This window comes from Parambassis ranga, chromosome 3 (assembly GCF_900634625.1).
Source record: "Parambassis ranga chromosome 3, fParRan2.1, whole genome shotgun sequence".
In the NCBI taxonomy this organism is placed as follows: domain Eukaryota; kingdom Metazoa; phylum Chordata; class Actinopteri; family Ambassidae; genus Parambassis; species Parambassis ranga.
In genome coordinates this window covers 4,541,006-4,557,595 of record NC_041024.1, presented here as the reverse complement: position 1 = coordinate 4,557,595, position 16,590 = coordinate 4,541,006, and the positions used below count along the sequence as shown (strand labels likewise).

The 16,590-nt window shown below is 42.2% G+C and overlaps 1 long non-coding RNA gene across 1 annotated transcript in view; it reads right to left on the bottom strand.

Annotated features, from left to right (window-relative positions):
- LOC114433267 (uncharacterized) overlaps positions 1-16,590 on the bottom strand; it is a 44,118-nt gene that overhangs the window by 24,478 nt on the left and 3,050 nt on the right. Inside the window, exon 7 of the long non-coding RNA XR_003670348.1 lies at positions 7,785-7,883. This is a non-coding gene — a long non-coding RNA (uncharacterized LOC114433267). The remainder of the gene's footprint in view (positions 1-7,784; positions 7,884-16,590) is intronic.

Genomic DNA, 16,590 nt, shown 5'->3' with positions numbered 1-16,590 from the left:
TCACACTTGTATTGAGAATCTTCTAATTCCGAATCGTTTCCACACGCCAGGCTCTCAAAGTTGGAGTCGATATTGAGGTCTCCTCTGCTGTTACCATGGTGACAGGCTGACACACAGAGGCATACAAAGCTCTGAATTGCTCTGATTCTCTAGCAATTCAGAGCAATCCTTCACATCAGCGTTCAAAGCAACGCTTCAGCTGCAGCAATCAAACTTGCATTTTCTTCAGGAAATGCCCTTTTCTAGTAATACATAGCAACACAAAGACACATCTTAACAACGCCCACTTGATATTAATATAGTGCAGCCAGCACATTTCTTGTCAGCTCCAGCTGTGAGAGGGAGCAAAGTGCTGTCACCTCAACATTAAGTCAACCCTAGTGAAACTGTACGGCAAGGAAGCAAGATGTACAGCTAATCATGTCCCAACACATGGCTCCTGTCAGTTAGTCCCCAGGGAAAGGTTAGATAAGATGAAGAGGGGAAAAACGAGAAGCAAACCACACACCACAGTGGCAGTCTGAGAGGCGGTGTACATTAGACAGCAGGAGCAGGTCAGAATAATTCAGGGTTTTAACGTCAGACATAGAAAGAATGATGGATGGGACACCATGGGCTTTTCTGCACAAATTTGTTACAGTATCCTTATTTTCTCCGAGGCCATCATGATAAACAAAACTCCCCATGCATGTCTGGAATTCTGTGGCAATTAATAACACTTCCAGGGATTCAGTGGGGCAAGTAGTATGTAGATTTTAATTAAGGGGCTGAGGCTGCAAGGTTTCTGTGGTGCTCAAATTAATTATACAATTTATCCTGTAATTCATTTAGAAAATGCCATTTCAACCACAGAATAAAGATTCACCAACACTTTTCTTGAAGCTACAAGAAACAGTATTTTTATGTCAACTGTTCAAATGACTACAAGCAATGTTATCAGTGGCATAGCAATGAATCCACCAAGAATTAGCACCTAGCTGCTCAGCTTCTCCTCATTTTTACAGACATTCTTTGCAATTTGTCAGAACAGACCACTTTCTAGCAAAAAGTTTTAATAAGTAAGCAACTATCTGGTAGAGAGAATGGAGCATTTTACCACAGCCATGCCAAAAAATCAGATATATGATATGATCGGGTGGTAGCTGAAATTCCTATGTGGAAGCATAATGCTAACAATATATACCGGACATTCACATGGTGGTCTCAAACAACTCTATGCTAAATAATTCAATTTGCATCAGCTGACAATCAAGTTATACTATCAACATCCACAGCAATAAAAGGCTGAAAATAAGGGGGGAGAGAGCATAAAGCTCAGGACTAAACTTGATGGAGGATGATGATGATGATGATGATGAAGGCAGAAACTAAACCGTGGCCTGCTGCCAAAACCTGACTGTCTTCACAGACGAAGGTGAAGCTGCCCTTATGTCTGAGATCCAGATGAAAGAATGCTTTAGACACTCAGAAAGCTTGACTGGGAGAAATAAAAGAAGCTAACTGTCACAGCTATCAGAGCTGTCAGCTGTCATAATGACCACAGAGGCCTTCAACTGATAAGGTGATATCAGGTCATCTTTGTGACGGGTAACTGCAGCAACTTCAGAAAGACTGGGGGCGGCATTTTACAAAGCTTTAAAGGCAAACATGAATAAAACTGTACCGAGATTGATATTCAGATAATTTGACATTCATTGTTTTGTGCACAATTACACAAATTGCCCTTTTTTTGTAACAGGAGGCACATACTAATACATTTCAACTGGAATTGTCTTTCGTGCCTGTGGCAAGTTTTTCAGAAAAATATTGATGTAATTGAATGTATTATATTGTGCAGACATGAACCCTCGCCTGCACAAAGCCTACAGCCTTACCCTGTTTTTTTATACCTGTCTTCCTGCAGTTGTGTGTTAAAGTCTAATCCTAACCGTGAGTGGAGGCGAAGGTTGCAACACTCATGAAACACCATATATATATATGTATATATACATATATATATATATACATATACATACATATATATATACACACATATATATATATATATATATATATATACATATACATACATATACATACATATACATATATATATATATATATATATATATATATATATATATATATATATATATATATATATATATATATATATATATATGCATGTGAAGATCACCATTACTGTAGCATTGCCAAAACTGCAGCAACATGAACTCCCTTAATTTGAGTGAAATCAATGAAAAAGTCACCAGCTTATGTTTTTAATGATTCACTGACTTTACATTTTGGGCTTTCTTCAAACAGTTTTCACAAATATGAGATGAACAGCCCTGAAATTTGGTTGAAACCCCAATGGGATGTCATATTTTGATTTGTCACATTTAGACAGAAATACAAACAAATTCTGAGAACAAACCTAGAAACACACTGGCCAGACTGGTCAGACATGCTGTTTTCATATAAGCATGTGTGCACTCTGGAAACCAGTGGAGCCCGATTAACCTGATTGCATGGTGTATATGCATGATAAATGTATGTGGATGTTGAAATGAGAAAGCATTATTGCACATGAAGCCAAGGAGTCACAGTGGTGGAAATTATTACTGTTCTATTTCCTGTTGTGTTCTCTTTCTGGGGAAGCCAAGTCCCATATATATATATATTTATATATGCAAGTACACTGTCCTCAACAAATAGAGAAATGCAGATGTGCAATGCAAACTTTACACATATATCTCAGTCAGACAAGACAATGAGACCACTAGAGCTGGTAGACCAGACTAAAAAAAGGATCGACAAACGGGAGGGGAGGAGTGTCAGCGTGTCACATTTCACTGTCTTGTGCTGCTGGACATTTGCCAGCACAGTCATAATGGACGTACAGGGTGGAGCACAGTCAGTGATGAAGAATGCCTTTCACCTGCAAAACTGGAATTAATCACAACCACCCAAGAGCTGAGAAGGTAAATGATGTGGACAATATGTTATATCGCAGGGACAGCTTTAATTTTATATTATGGACACAAGCCTCAGCTGGAGGACTTTACTGTAGCTGTGGAGAATGGAGTCCATTTAAATGCAATAGGCTGACACTGTGAGTGGTCCTGGGCTGTATGCTGCTGCACGAGCAAACATTATTACACAAATTCTCACCAGAGCAAAAATGCTAATACTGTTAATAAATCTGCTGTCAGCTCAGACATCAGTGGATTATTCCGACTTACTGTGCACCTGCAAGGGACGATTCAAGGCAGTTTATTATTGCACAGTGCAGCCTCTGCTGAAGGCGTTTATGTGACTCTACAGAGGGGAAAGACAAACGAAGGAACTGTCAGTCAGGCACAAGTGCAGCCCTTCATGCAGTCATGTTTGTGTTGATGATGATTTAAGAGAAACTTGTTTCTGTAATTACGTATAATTACTGTATTGCCTCTCAAATCAATTATAGACATAAACAATATTTCAACCACACAAAAAGTCAGACTTCCTTGAGTTTTATCCCTTCTCACTTCGTTGGATTTGCCTCAGGTCTCAAGCAGAATATTGCATCATGCTAGTAAGACCAAAGTTAGCACACACTTAAAAGATCAATAAAGAAAGCTTGGCTAACAGCCAGAAGTACACAGATGGAGAATTTGCTAAATAAAGAAGACTCTAATCAGCAGCTGGCTGGCAGGTTGATTTAAAAAGTCATGTTTATAGACGAATCAGAGATTTGTCACAAAGGACAAACAGGGAGGAGAATCATACAGCAGTGTATCAAACCTGCAGTGACACATGCTGCCAGGAATATTTCAGTCTGGAGGATTTTGAAGCTGGACACCTCACAGAAACTACAACATCATCAGGAGCAGGATGATGACAGCCCCTCAACGCTTTCAAGAACTTGAAGGCCAAGAAAGACCTCAACCCCACAGAGCGTGGGGAGGACTGAGAAAACAGTCCTGACATAACAATCACTCCAAGAGTCCACGTACCACAAGTGCTGCTAGCATTTAGGCAACAGGGAGGTAAACAAATACGATCTGCTGAAACTTATGGACATTTTTGAGCTGATATTATGATCAGGCTAGAAAAGGATTAATGCAAAATGACCCCACTGTCAAACCACATAACTGATCTGCCTGCTTATAAACAGGAGCCTGCACAAATGTAAATCCTCTCGCATAGCTGGAGACACCAAGAGCTGCAAGTGCATGTGTTACAAAAAGGAAAATTTAAATTACGCATCCCAAACTGACCTCAATTATCACTTCCCCGTGTGTCTGCCTTTACGCAGCGGGTTCACTATCAGTTCACACTCTTCATAATTTATTTCAGCATGAAGCTGGGTAGAGAAGCTGAAGAAGAGAAATGAAATTCCTGTCTGCTCCCTCAGAGCGGCAAAGTAGAACGCAGGGTTAATGTTTCTTGGAAGGTTCACTCACGTCATGAAAAGAGGATTCATTTGTTCATCATATGTTGGGGAATCGTCGATTTTTGTTTCTATCTGCTGATTGAACTTTAACAGGTAACAAGGAAACCTATAAATAGAATAATGCATGTGAACAGCTGATTCTCACTGTTGCCACATCACATCCTGAACAAAAAACTGCTAATACCTCATAACAGGACACTGAATGGTCCCAAGCACCTGTGCATCTCTGCAGGGACATAGCTTAAAGTCTGCCAAGACAAATGTGCGCACTTTTCTCACAAATCTCACAAGATTCATGACTCCTCTCAAGCTGAATTATGCATGTTTTTCTTTATATTAGGGACAGCAGTCACATCTTGTGGCAACAAATGATTTAATCTCGACACAGAGGGAGGGCAAATGTAAAGGAAGGCATGGCAGAGACCTTTCCCATTGATAGTCAGAGCAGCTTTATCTGAACACACCTCATTGCCAAACTCAGCAATTCAGGACAGAAGACATCAAATACACTGCTTAAAGTCATCATTCACTTTATGTTGTTGCTGCCTGGCTGCAGGTCTGCTTCTTTCTACCTTACTCTGGACACTAAGGAAAAAAAAAAGTTACCTGTGTTCTCCCGCTGACTCACAACAACCTGCTTTGTATTCTCAACCGAGAGTGAAGGACAGTAACACTCACCTCCGAGCCGAACAAAGGAGAGTAGAGACTAGGCAGTTCTGTGAGTTATCAAGCCACTGGTCAGCAAAAAATAATAATGTACCCACCAAGAGCTAACTTTTTCCTTTTGTCCAACCACACTTACTCCATCTTTTATTCTGTAGTCTTAGGAATAATCCTGCTTACATGAAAAAAATCTTTGCTTCTGATATCTTCAGAGAAAGACATGTATTATCTAAAAAAACTTGATTTGACTTTGGGTTTCACTTCAGTCCTTTTGTTCGATAAAAATGTGCTATGCATTTTCTTACAATGCCTTGTGAGGAGCACGGCTGCCCTGCGAAGGTGTGATATCAGCAACGCACGTGACTCAGAGAGATGATCCTCACTCTGAAGTGATGATTCATCTGGATGTGGGAGCTTAAAGACGGGTGAGACAGTAAGAGGGACTGGAGGGTCCCCGTGTGATTTAAAACATGGTGTAACAGGAGAGAAGCCAAACACACCTGCAATTTGACTTCACTGCTTCCTAATCAGCCACTGTCTGCGCCTCTGACCTTGATTTTTGCAGGTTTTCTAACTTAGGCCTAATTCCACAGAGAAATCCTGCACTCCAATATTTTTCATATTAATAGACCAACGTGTCTGCAGCTTAAACTCTACGGAGCATCTTTCATGTTACAAACTTGGTTTAATAGGCACAGTTCACCACACAGTTTATGCAACACTCCCTGCAGCACCAGACAGAAGTTTTTTTTAATAAAATAAATCAAAACACTCACTCTAAACTGCCACCAAACAGCAAAGTAAGCAACAAAATGGTGAATAAAGAGGAGTATTTATAGCAAACAGAACTAAACAGGGACAGTATTAATGAATTTAACTGTTTTATCTTAAAATAATACTCCTACAGAAAGGAGACTTGGTGGTATAGGTGATTTAAGGTCAATATTAAAGCTGCAAGCAGCATTGCGGGCCCTCGCGCACCTTGCGATCCGCGGGGTCATCGCAGGCTTCTCTCCTATGCTCTCGTCTCCTATACTCTCTTGTCCTATGCTCTCCTCCTCTCATTTCCACAGATATACAATAAACACATGTTTATAACCAAACTTTCCTGTTACCAGTAGGTGGCGCTATGACCGTATCATCCTATTAGCATATATATCTGTTCAGACTCAGGTCCATAGCAGTACTGTAAGATTTTGTCCACATTGCATAAAGTATATGGGTAGTACTGCATAAAACACAGCGAGTTCCTTTGTAATGGCGAATGGTCAACTTTGAGGCCACTCCCCCGCCACACGGTAATACTTTTGAAAGAGTTTTGGAATGCGTCTATTCCCTATGGTGTCCTGAGTGGACACAGTGAATTTCAGCTCAATTGCATGAAGTATGTGAGGCGTGAAAAGTTTTGAAGCAGGGTCACAAATAGGCACAAAATGGCCACAAAAGTCAAAATGGCGGACTTCCTGTTGGGTTTGGAGGGGGGGTCCAAGAGACTTTTTTGTGCGTCTTGGGGTGATACACATGTGTGCTAATTTTCATGATCCTGTGTCAAACTGGCCAGAGGGGCTACGCGTTAGGACAAAAAATACAGGGAGTTCCTTTGTAATGGCGAATGGTCAACTTTGAGGCCACGCCCCCACCACACTGTAATACTTTTGTAAGAGTTTTGGAATGCGTCTATTACCTATGGTGTCCTGAGTGCACACAGTGATTTTCAGCTTGATTGGATGAAGTATGCGAGGCGTGAAAAGTTTTGTAGCAGGGTCACAAATCGCCAAAAATTAACAGAAATTTCAAAATGGCGGACTTCCTGTTGGGTTTGGAGGGGGGGTCCAAGAGACTTTTTTGTGCATCTTGGGGTGATACACATGTGTGCCAATTTTCATGACCCTACTCAAAACAGACCAGGGGGGCAGGCAGAAAAAACTATGAAAACCCAACATTTTGTGTAGCCAGTAGGTGGCGCTCTGTCAAAGCCTAAATATTGTTGTATAGATGTGTATAGGGTCAGAGTCTGATCATACATGTGACATTTGGTACAGATCAGACAGTAAACACAGAAGTTACAGCGACTTCCTGTTTCCTCTGAAATGGTCAAACTTTAAGGCCACGCCCCGGCCACACCGTCAGACTTTTGTAAGAGTTTTGGAATGCGTCTATTCTATTTTCGGGCGAATGAATTTTTCTACCAAGTTTGGTGAGTTTTTGGGCATGTTAAGGCCCCCAAAAATGCGATCTAAGGGGGGGGGGGGGGGGGGGGAATAATAATCTAAGGGTTTCAATAGGGCTCTTGCACCATTCGGTGCTCGGGCCCTAATTATATTTTTTCTCAGGCTCTCAACAGCAAGATATGCTTTAAAACTGCAGCAAGTTGCCTCGGTGCCATGTGTGTTTGACATTTCCCATTGTTAATAAACTGTGGAACATAGGTAACAGTCTGGTCGCCTACTAATGACATAATTAAAACAAGTCTCTCAAGAGAACACTGGGAAATTATCCCATAATTAACACTTGTGGCTTCAACTCTGTTAACTTATTTCTTTCAATTAAACTGGTTTTAATTGACAGCACAGTGCTGAAGTATCATGCAGAGGGCATCTTTAAAATGTAGCCCAAGCCCTTGCCGCAGAAACAGACAGTTTTATAAGAGAAACTGTTTTAAATTGCCAATCTGTGTACCCCAGAGTGCTCCGGTTTGACTTACCAGGTTGGATGTTAGCCAGGTCACCTGTGTGGCACGGGAGGGGCTGCGAGATGGAATCCAAACTGAGCTGAGGACTCCCACTGCTGCCGTCTGTGTCACCTTGAGACAGCAAGGGACAACAAAAAATTAGTTGCGGACAGAGAGCAGAGCACAGAGAGCGGTGAGCCAGAGAAAGAAATGTCAAAAGACCATTTTGGGTTATATCAGATAAGCATCACAGCAGTGACTATTTGATGCGGTATGTGTAAAGCTGGGGAAAGAGACAAGAGAATGCATTGGTCAAAAAAAAAACACATAGGTATATGTTGCCCTGCATGTTATCGTTTATGATTAGGCCTGTCATAACAAATTTTGCTGGGCGATTAATTGCCAAGAGAAATGATTGCGATAAGCGATAACATTGTCGTTTTTCAGACCATTTTCGACTAATAAAATGATAACGACATAATAATGTTAGTACACTCTTTCAAAAATCAATAAACTTCAATTTCTAAAGAACATTTAACACTGGAAAGGCCCCCAACCCATCTAGCAAGTCATTAGTGACAGAGACAACACGCACTCTCCACCTCCTGCTGGGAGTGGGCTCACACGCGTGTCTCTCTGTGTGTGTTTGTGTGCGCGTTTGTGTGTATGCGCATCAGGCCGCTGCAGTGAATTTTAAAAACGCCACCATTTAGACAGAAACACATAAAAGAAACTGATAGCAGAGATGGCACAAGAGGACCGGGCGAGAGGACTAATGGGTGGCGCTGGCCACCCATTAGTCAGAAAGGCAGAGGACTTCACTCAACACGGACTCTCTCTGATAGCACTTTGTCTACATAAGCATGTTTAGCTCTCTGCGTTGCTGTAACCAGCGTCCAAGCCCTGAAGCACTGTGACACACCGTGGCGCCGCAGACAGCGAGCTGACAGCGGTCTGCTCAGAACATCATGTAAACGTCAACGCAATTAGTTAAAAAAATAAGAACTACCTGTTGATTTGACACATTTTAAGACAGAAGCTGCGGGCCATATTAAATCCGACGGCCGGACTTTGCACACTTTATACACTACGACGCACCAGAGTGACGCCTTTTGTCATCCAGTGTCTTTGGCCAGAGTTTCTGTTAAATTTCACCTTCCTTCTTCTTCTGTCTTGTTCTCCCACTGGCCTGGTCTCACAGAGCAGCTAATAATAAGCTGCAGTCACACAGCGCTGTCTGCAGACACCACCATTAAGGTGGAGGAGGACAAGAAGGAGGCAGAGCAGGGCAAGGTAAGAGAGGTGGAGGAAATTTGGGTCACGCTTGAAGCCATAATTACGGTATAATGCACCAGCACAATCTCTGCTGCAGCGCCGAATAAATCACAGATGCAACACCCTTCACAGATAATAACTAATGACTCGTCTCAACACCCCAAGCCAGAGCACAATATGAATCTGCACCCAACAAGTTAGACAAATGAATCCAACATCTGACATTGAATACCCCCCCCCCCCCCCACACCGCATGCACGCACACACCCACAGCTCTCAAACTGCAGCCAATGACATTTGGTGAGTACCTCCGAGACACCCAAACAAAGATTGATCAGAGCAAAAGGTATCAAGCAGGAGATTATGAGTCCGAGTTCCCCGAGTTTCCATTACCAGCCTCCTAATCCGGTTATAAGGATATGCTCTTAATGGGTGTGAGCAGGGAGAGTGGTGTGTATTGTGAGCGTGTGAAGGAGAGGTCATCCATCATGGACGGACCTCTGAGCAATCGAGGGGGGACAGCTGGGAAGGTTAATGTCAGCCAGGCTCTGAGTGAAGCTCACATCTATTCCACAGCCAAATCTCCAGTGCCAAGCGCCAAGTGATTTAACACTCTTCTTCCTCTGCTCTGGTCGACATCTGTGGTACAAAAACACCTGACTGAAACAATGCACTGTGTTTTGTCATCACTATTAGTTCCTCTTACGGTAATGACACACAGGCAAACTCTATCACCTGTGTGTACTTGGAAAATCCTACAGTCTATAGCCAACTAGCGTTTACATTCTGCACCAGTGCACCAGCAGAGGATCAATTCTGTAGTTTAAACAGGTAAGAGCTAGGACCATAGTTGCACAAAAAGAAAACAAAGTAGCCTTTAATTTAAATGTTCACAACAATCTCAATATATCTGTGGATGCTCTCATTCATCCAGGTCATAGTCCTTTTCCATGGTCAGTTAACGACCAGAAACTGCGTCTGGGTCATGTACAGGACTAGCTGACGGCCAATCGTTAAGAGTTTGAATATGAGTGAAGTCTGCTAGGAAGGGATGAAGGGACAGAGTTGTAAACAGGTGAGAGCTGATGCCTCAGCCCTCCTTCTCTGTTTAGAGAGGGGTTTTCCAATTTCACATAGATGGCTTCTTTGACTCCTCTTTCATACCATCTGTCCTCCCTGTCTAGAATTTGGACATTGTTATCCTCAAAGGAATGGCCACTGTCTTTGAGGTGAAGGTGAACTGCTGAGTCTTGTCCTGAGGAGAGCCACCTCCTCCTGCACATGACCCAGACAGTTTCTGGTTGTTAACTGACCATTAACCAACTATAGGGATCTTTAGTCATGTGAGCTCCTGCACGATCCACCCACAGAGGTCCTGAACACATAAAAATTCCCAACCAGAATAGTAGCAGAACTGAAGAAGCCACGAAGAAGTGGCGAAACGTCTTCAAAAAACAATCCTTGAGTCCAGCTGCCTCGATTTAAACTCTTGGAAACAATCTCAATACTCATACAAATTTAAAATGGTTACTCTTTAGTTTCTCCATTCCAGGTAAAGATCAAGTATTAGAAGACCCTTGTGCGCCCTCTCCTTGTGTTATCATTCAACAATTCAATGCTCGAACACCACCAACAGAAGTCTGACAAGGGTCACTCGCACAAAAACTAGGTCCACAGACATAGAAGCCTTAAAAATATGCTTTAAAACATGGAGAACCCGCAGTTATCCTATGGTGTAGGGTTTTTTTTTTAAAAAGAATGAACATTGAAATCAGAGGATTATGAAAGCATTTGGTAGTTCAACATGCTGTGCTGGGCCAGATGACTGATCCCACATATGAACATATGAATGTGAATGAATGGATCTAATTCAACTGAACATAAGCGAAAAAATAAGCGATCCATCAAACCTGAGAGAAATGCAGTGAAGTCGGGAGGGAAGGCGTGCTGACCGGCACACATGCAGAGATTTTATAAGAGAACAGCTGTGTGTGTGTGTGTGCCCTACATGTGGAGCCTGTTGCATATGAATGTAACATGTTCCGGTTCTTTTCATTAGTCTGAAAACAAAAAAAAAGAATGAGACTGACCTCACCTCAGAGAGTCATCATTTTCTATGTTTAAATGTCCCCCATGCTCTTCTGGGGAGGTAAAAATGACTGCACCACTGAGAGCAACATGCAACACCTCCCCACCGCTCCATCACTTGTCTGCCTTGACTACAGGATGCATTCACAAGCTCCACATACATATGAAAATCTGAGGGTGGGGAAAACATTTCTTTTTTTTTGGACAGATCTCACCATAAACCAACAAAGCAACCAGCACGACATGATTTCACATGCAATATGTCTGAAAGCCTTCCCTATGATATCAGAACGTGCACTCATTGCTTTGATTTGCCCAAAGACATGAGCTTTATGAAAATAAATGGTGTGACTTTGAAGCAGAATCGTGGCAGAACACCGTCTATTGAACAGCAGCTTATTTTAGTCGCATTTTCCCGAGGTGATATAAACAAACGAGCTTTTCATTTGTGTGCTCCCTGGTGGGGTTTTTTTTCTTAACACCTACACTGACGTGGAGGTTGACACTTGTGTGCCACACAGTTATTAAACACGCAGAACTTCAGCCAAAGGCATCAGCTGATCCTAATTATTATAGACAGTTCCCAGTTTTTACTGCATTCCACTGGACCCTAACAATGTTTTTTTTCCCATAAACAGAAGCATCCATCCTGCGATCTACATCTCTACATGCGCATTTTAAAATAAAAATTGAAGATCACAACACTTGAGTGAGAAAGATCTGCATCAGTCACATCTCTCCGCAGCTACAAAAACAGTAACCAATTAAAATCCTCTTTGATTCCTCATGCCTGCGTCTTTTGTGCCATTGCTCCTGAACAAATACAAACACAACAAAGAACAAAGAGGGAAACTGTGAGGAACAGTTTGGTGAATTAGCATTTTAATCTGTATTTTGGGGGGGGTTGGGTACATTTACATGTATATAGAGAAATGTTTTAGGGTATGCACTCTTGTAGGAACCTCCCAGGTATTCGCAAACCACAGAGACATTAAAGCATATCTGATATAAAGGAGGAGACGTGGGGAGGAACTTTCAGTCACAATGAAAAGTTTGAAATTGCACCTTATCTAAAGCCGCAGAATAAAAAAGGGGGGCCTGCAAATTGAATTCGGAACTACTCTGAAATGGATTCAACAAGTAGGATGACAGAAAAATGTAAAAGCATACGTGCAGTCACTATCCATTGGTCAAAGATAAGAAAAGTATCGATGCTACCAAGTGGCACCCTCAGAGGCTTGAAGATGGACCCAGCAGAGAAGTGCCAAAACCTCATGTGGCCACTTGAGACTGGCTCTAAAACCAGGTCAATTCCTTTAGCTCTATATGTTATTGATAATCAAGGTTGTTTTCAGATTGCTCCCTGGTAACCCCGTTCACACTGGGGAAATAAATCTGGCTAAAGCGTGATTCGGGCCTATCCAGATGTTTTTTTTCTGAGTGTGAACACCTCGAATCTGGCTGTATCCAGTTTGATTTTAATCCGGCTAGATCCACCTACGAGAGGTCTAGCCAGATGTGCTACTTCCGGTTCACGGGGCGCGACATGGGACAAAAAACTGCACAATGCATGCGCACACGCGGTCCTACCGCGGCCAGAACGGACTCTGTATATTACGAGGCGCCACCTAGTGGTTTGGAGGACCGCAAACAAGCCGGATTAAGCCAGATTGAGTGCGGACACGCTTGTGTGATAGCCAGATTTGAAAATAGGTCTGAATCCAGCTTAAAGACTATCCAGATACAATCCTACTCTAGCTGGAATAACTTTCTCCAGTCTGAACGGGGCCTAAGCCTACACTTGGATTAACGTGTTCTTAAGGTGGACTCAGAAGTTTCATAATGTCTCTTAAACAAAAAAAAACAACTCTGGGAGTCAACAGTTTAATTCACAACCAATCAAAGATAAAGCTAAATGCTGCATTTCTGAAAACAGCTCCTCCCTCCACTTAATATTTATGCGATAAAAAGAGGTGTCACAACGATGTTGCAGTTCTTGACTGCAGCAAAAAAACAGTTAAATGTGTTAGATGTCAGCTCTAGGTGGACTCCTCTTCATGGGAATAGCTGACACAAATGATCTCCACTCTAGCATGAAGCACCATGTCTACTATCAAACCTGTGCTGTCTCATTAGCAGGATTTTCATGTTAGTGAAACAGTGCTCATCTTGGTAATCAACACCACAGCCCAAACATGCACACAGGAGCTTTCTGTTGAAACACGCCGAAGACCTCTGAGGAACCCACCTTCTCCTGAACCTTCTTGACCGAGTTTGTAGGATGCAAAGCAGGGTAAATTACTAAAGTTAAATTACTGCCCAGATTTTCAAATCTGAAATGTTCACATGTTTGCTGCTGATTGATGAGGCCCTTTAAGGCAGAGTACTGCACAAACAAATGTACTAGCCTGAAAACCATTTGGGACTGGTAATGCGTCTGCATAGATCTTCATTAACTATGACTGTACCATGATTCACTGACACCAGGCGCCTCCTATCAACATGTGTTTGTGTAACAAGTTATGTGTACATATTCATGTGCACAGCTCGTGGGGCTCAGGGTTGCTTCCCTGATCGGGCATTTTTCAGGACTGGAACAAATCAACATGACCCGATTAGCAGCATTTTGGCTGTGGATACCAAGCCTCATCCCTTTGATCGCCAGCTCCACATCTGCACGAATGTGTGTGACTCTGAGATCTTGGAAACATCTGTAGGCAGCTGGATGTTCTTCATCTCCCCCGTGAGTTCAGTTAAAAGCAAAGCAAGCTGCCTCCGGTAACAAAGTCTAGTTGAAGAGGCCTTTTTGATCACTTTCTACGCTGCTGTCAATCATCAAGCTCTGAGTCACACGTTTCTGTGGGGACAGTGAGGAAAGGAAGGCAGTAAAACCCTGCTTTAAATCCCCTGTGGGCATGTGTGAAAGTGACGACCATTTATTCTAACACTTGTTAAACGTCCATCTGCAGTGGCATGAGATTTACATATTTGTCAAGATCAGCTATCCCACCAACAGTTAAAATAAACAAAACAAAGCCGAATAAGAACCTTCATGTGTGAACACCTACAGACTGATAGACTGTCTAAGAGAGAAAAAATAATCACAGTAAGTCTTTTCTATGTTTTGATTAGCTGCAAAAAGATATGACATTTTATAAATGACATCTAAACTTGTCACACAAGACGTTTATAGCTTCACTCCTTCAAATGTATTAAACTTTAAATGATCTCACCCTAAGTGTAAAATCTTTGGGATTTTGTGGATTTATCAAAAACTTGTTCATTTAAACTCATAAACCGGGTGTTATGGGTGATCTATGCTGCTATTTTAAATGTTTTCAGGACTTTGTACAGCAATAAATCAATCTATGGTCAATTAACTTCGCACGGCATTGCAATTCCTCCACCATAGCACATTTCCAAACACAATAATGAAAAGTGAAGATAATTCATTTGTTTGATCTGTGAAAATCTAACAAGGTGCTGAGAACATCTGCCTCACCTGAAGCAGAAAAGGAGGAAGAGTAAAGAAGGAGGACGAGGAGGAGGAGTGCTGCACTCAGACAGCTGGAGGCAGAACAGGAGTGAGATGACACCTCCGTGAACAGACCATACATCATATCACATCACAGCCCAAATTCCGGTCTGAGTAGTGATGGGCGAAAACATCTTTGAACAAAACATTTCAGTACGGCTGACACAACCTCCTTCTCCCATCAACACAACCCGCTGCTCTTTGGTTGCTATAGCAAGGCCGTCAGGCTGCAGCTCTAGTACAGTAATTTGGAGTTTGACAGCAAAAAAGTACCCAGGAAGTGGGCACTGTTCAGCTCTGTGACACCAGGCAGCCAGACAGCCCGACTGATGCTGATGGGTCGGGGTAGGGATGGATTGATGTTAGCTGGCTCTGCAAGTCTCCAAAGGTACGGACAGCACTGTGGCACAAAACAACAAAGCATGTAACCAGATGAATAATTGACACGTCGCTTCTACTACATCAATTGAAGTCGCACTCCCTTCAGTGCAGACTTTCCCTTGAATGCAAAAACAATTATTACATAATGTTGTAAAGTAAAAGGGAATATTCAAATGAATGCTCCCTGCAGCTGTCGAGATGAAACACACTAAGAAGAATGAAATAGTCTGGAGGCATTTTCATTTTCTTTCCAGCTGAATAAAATCCTTCACTTCATTCCAATATTAAATATCAACAACAGTAAAATCAGAGCTTGATCTTCAACGCTGACTTAGAGCAGCCAAATACAGCAGTATAAGCAGCATGCACTGGAAGTGTGAATGACACCCAAAACCACAGCAACATAACAGTCAGACTGTACAAAGGTCGCTTTGCTATCACTATCGCCATACATTTATTCAATAACTCTGATGGCAGAGCATCCGTTCACATGTGTCTGTCCACAGGCCATGGTAACACTGATGTTTAACTGCCACCTGCTGGTTAAAGTCGTCCTGTACAGCAGAGACAGGGCAGGCAGAGCAGCACACTGAACAGTCTGGTGGCTGTTCCCAAAAAATCCAAGTCCAGATTTGAAGTATTCTGGTAATTGTTATGGACTCAATATACAGTGTCATGTGTTGGACTTTTCTTTTTTAAAATATATATCCATTATAAATGAGGGACCGACGTTACAAAGTGATTATATTTGTTAAGCAAATGCCCAAAATGGCATGAAATTGTAGCAGTGACTGAAATAGGATTTAAATCAAGCATGAATGTAACTAAATGTGCACAGGCCTGGAAATCAGCGACTTCTACTGTTAAAAAAAATCAGCTTAGTCTTTTTAAATGTATTGGGGGGGGGGTGACTTGTGCAAAGCTTGAGGAGTAATTTTAGCTTTATTAAGAGAAACAGGTCAGTCTTTTACTGATATCTGATGGATAGCCAATATCTATTTCACACAAAATATCATACACAAATCATACTATCATACACAAAAACAGACATCAATATTCGAAGGCTAAAGGTCAAATGTCAAAATCAGTGTTACTATGGCTGCAGCTCACAGTTCCTCACACTGTCTGTGGGTGGCTTTTTCTGCACAGACCGCCTCGTATAGCAGACAGGTGTTAAAATATATTACTTCTTTCATCACAACCTGGGTACATGAATATTGTAATATGGATTTCATGTCTTAGGGCCTGGCCAACAAAATTCATGCCTCATCAAGCCAGAGGCCCTGCTGGCTCACAAAACCAGAGAGAACATGCAGATATTTAAGATGAGCTGTGGCCTCTGATGATGCAAGGCAATCACTGAAACTGTAATCGCTTCAGAGACTGTCACCTCTGCAAAAAACAGCTTCTGTAGAAAGAAGCCAGCCGTGTACCCAACCCTGGAGGCTCAAAGCTTTACCCAACAGTTATGCTGTAACAAGATCTGGGCATGCTTATTACACTGATCGGACAATGACGGCAACATTCGAAGGGCAAGAACTCGAGGTGCAGCTTCCGTTA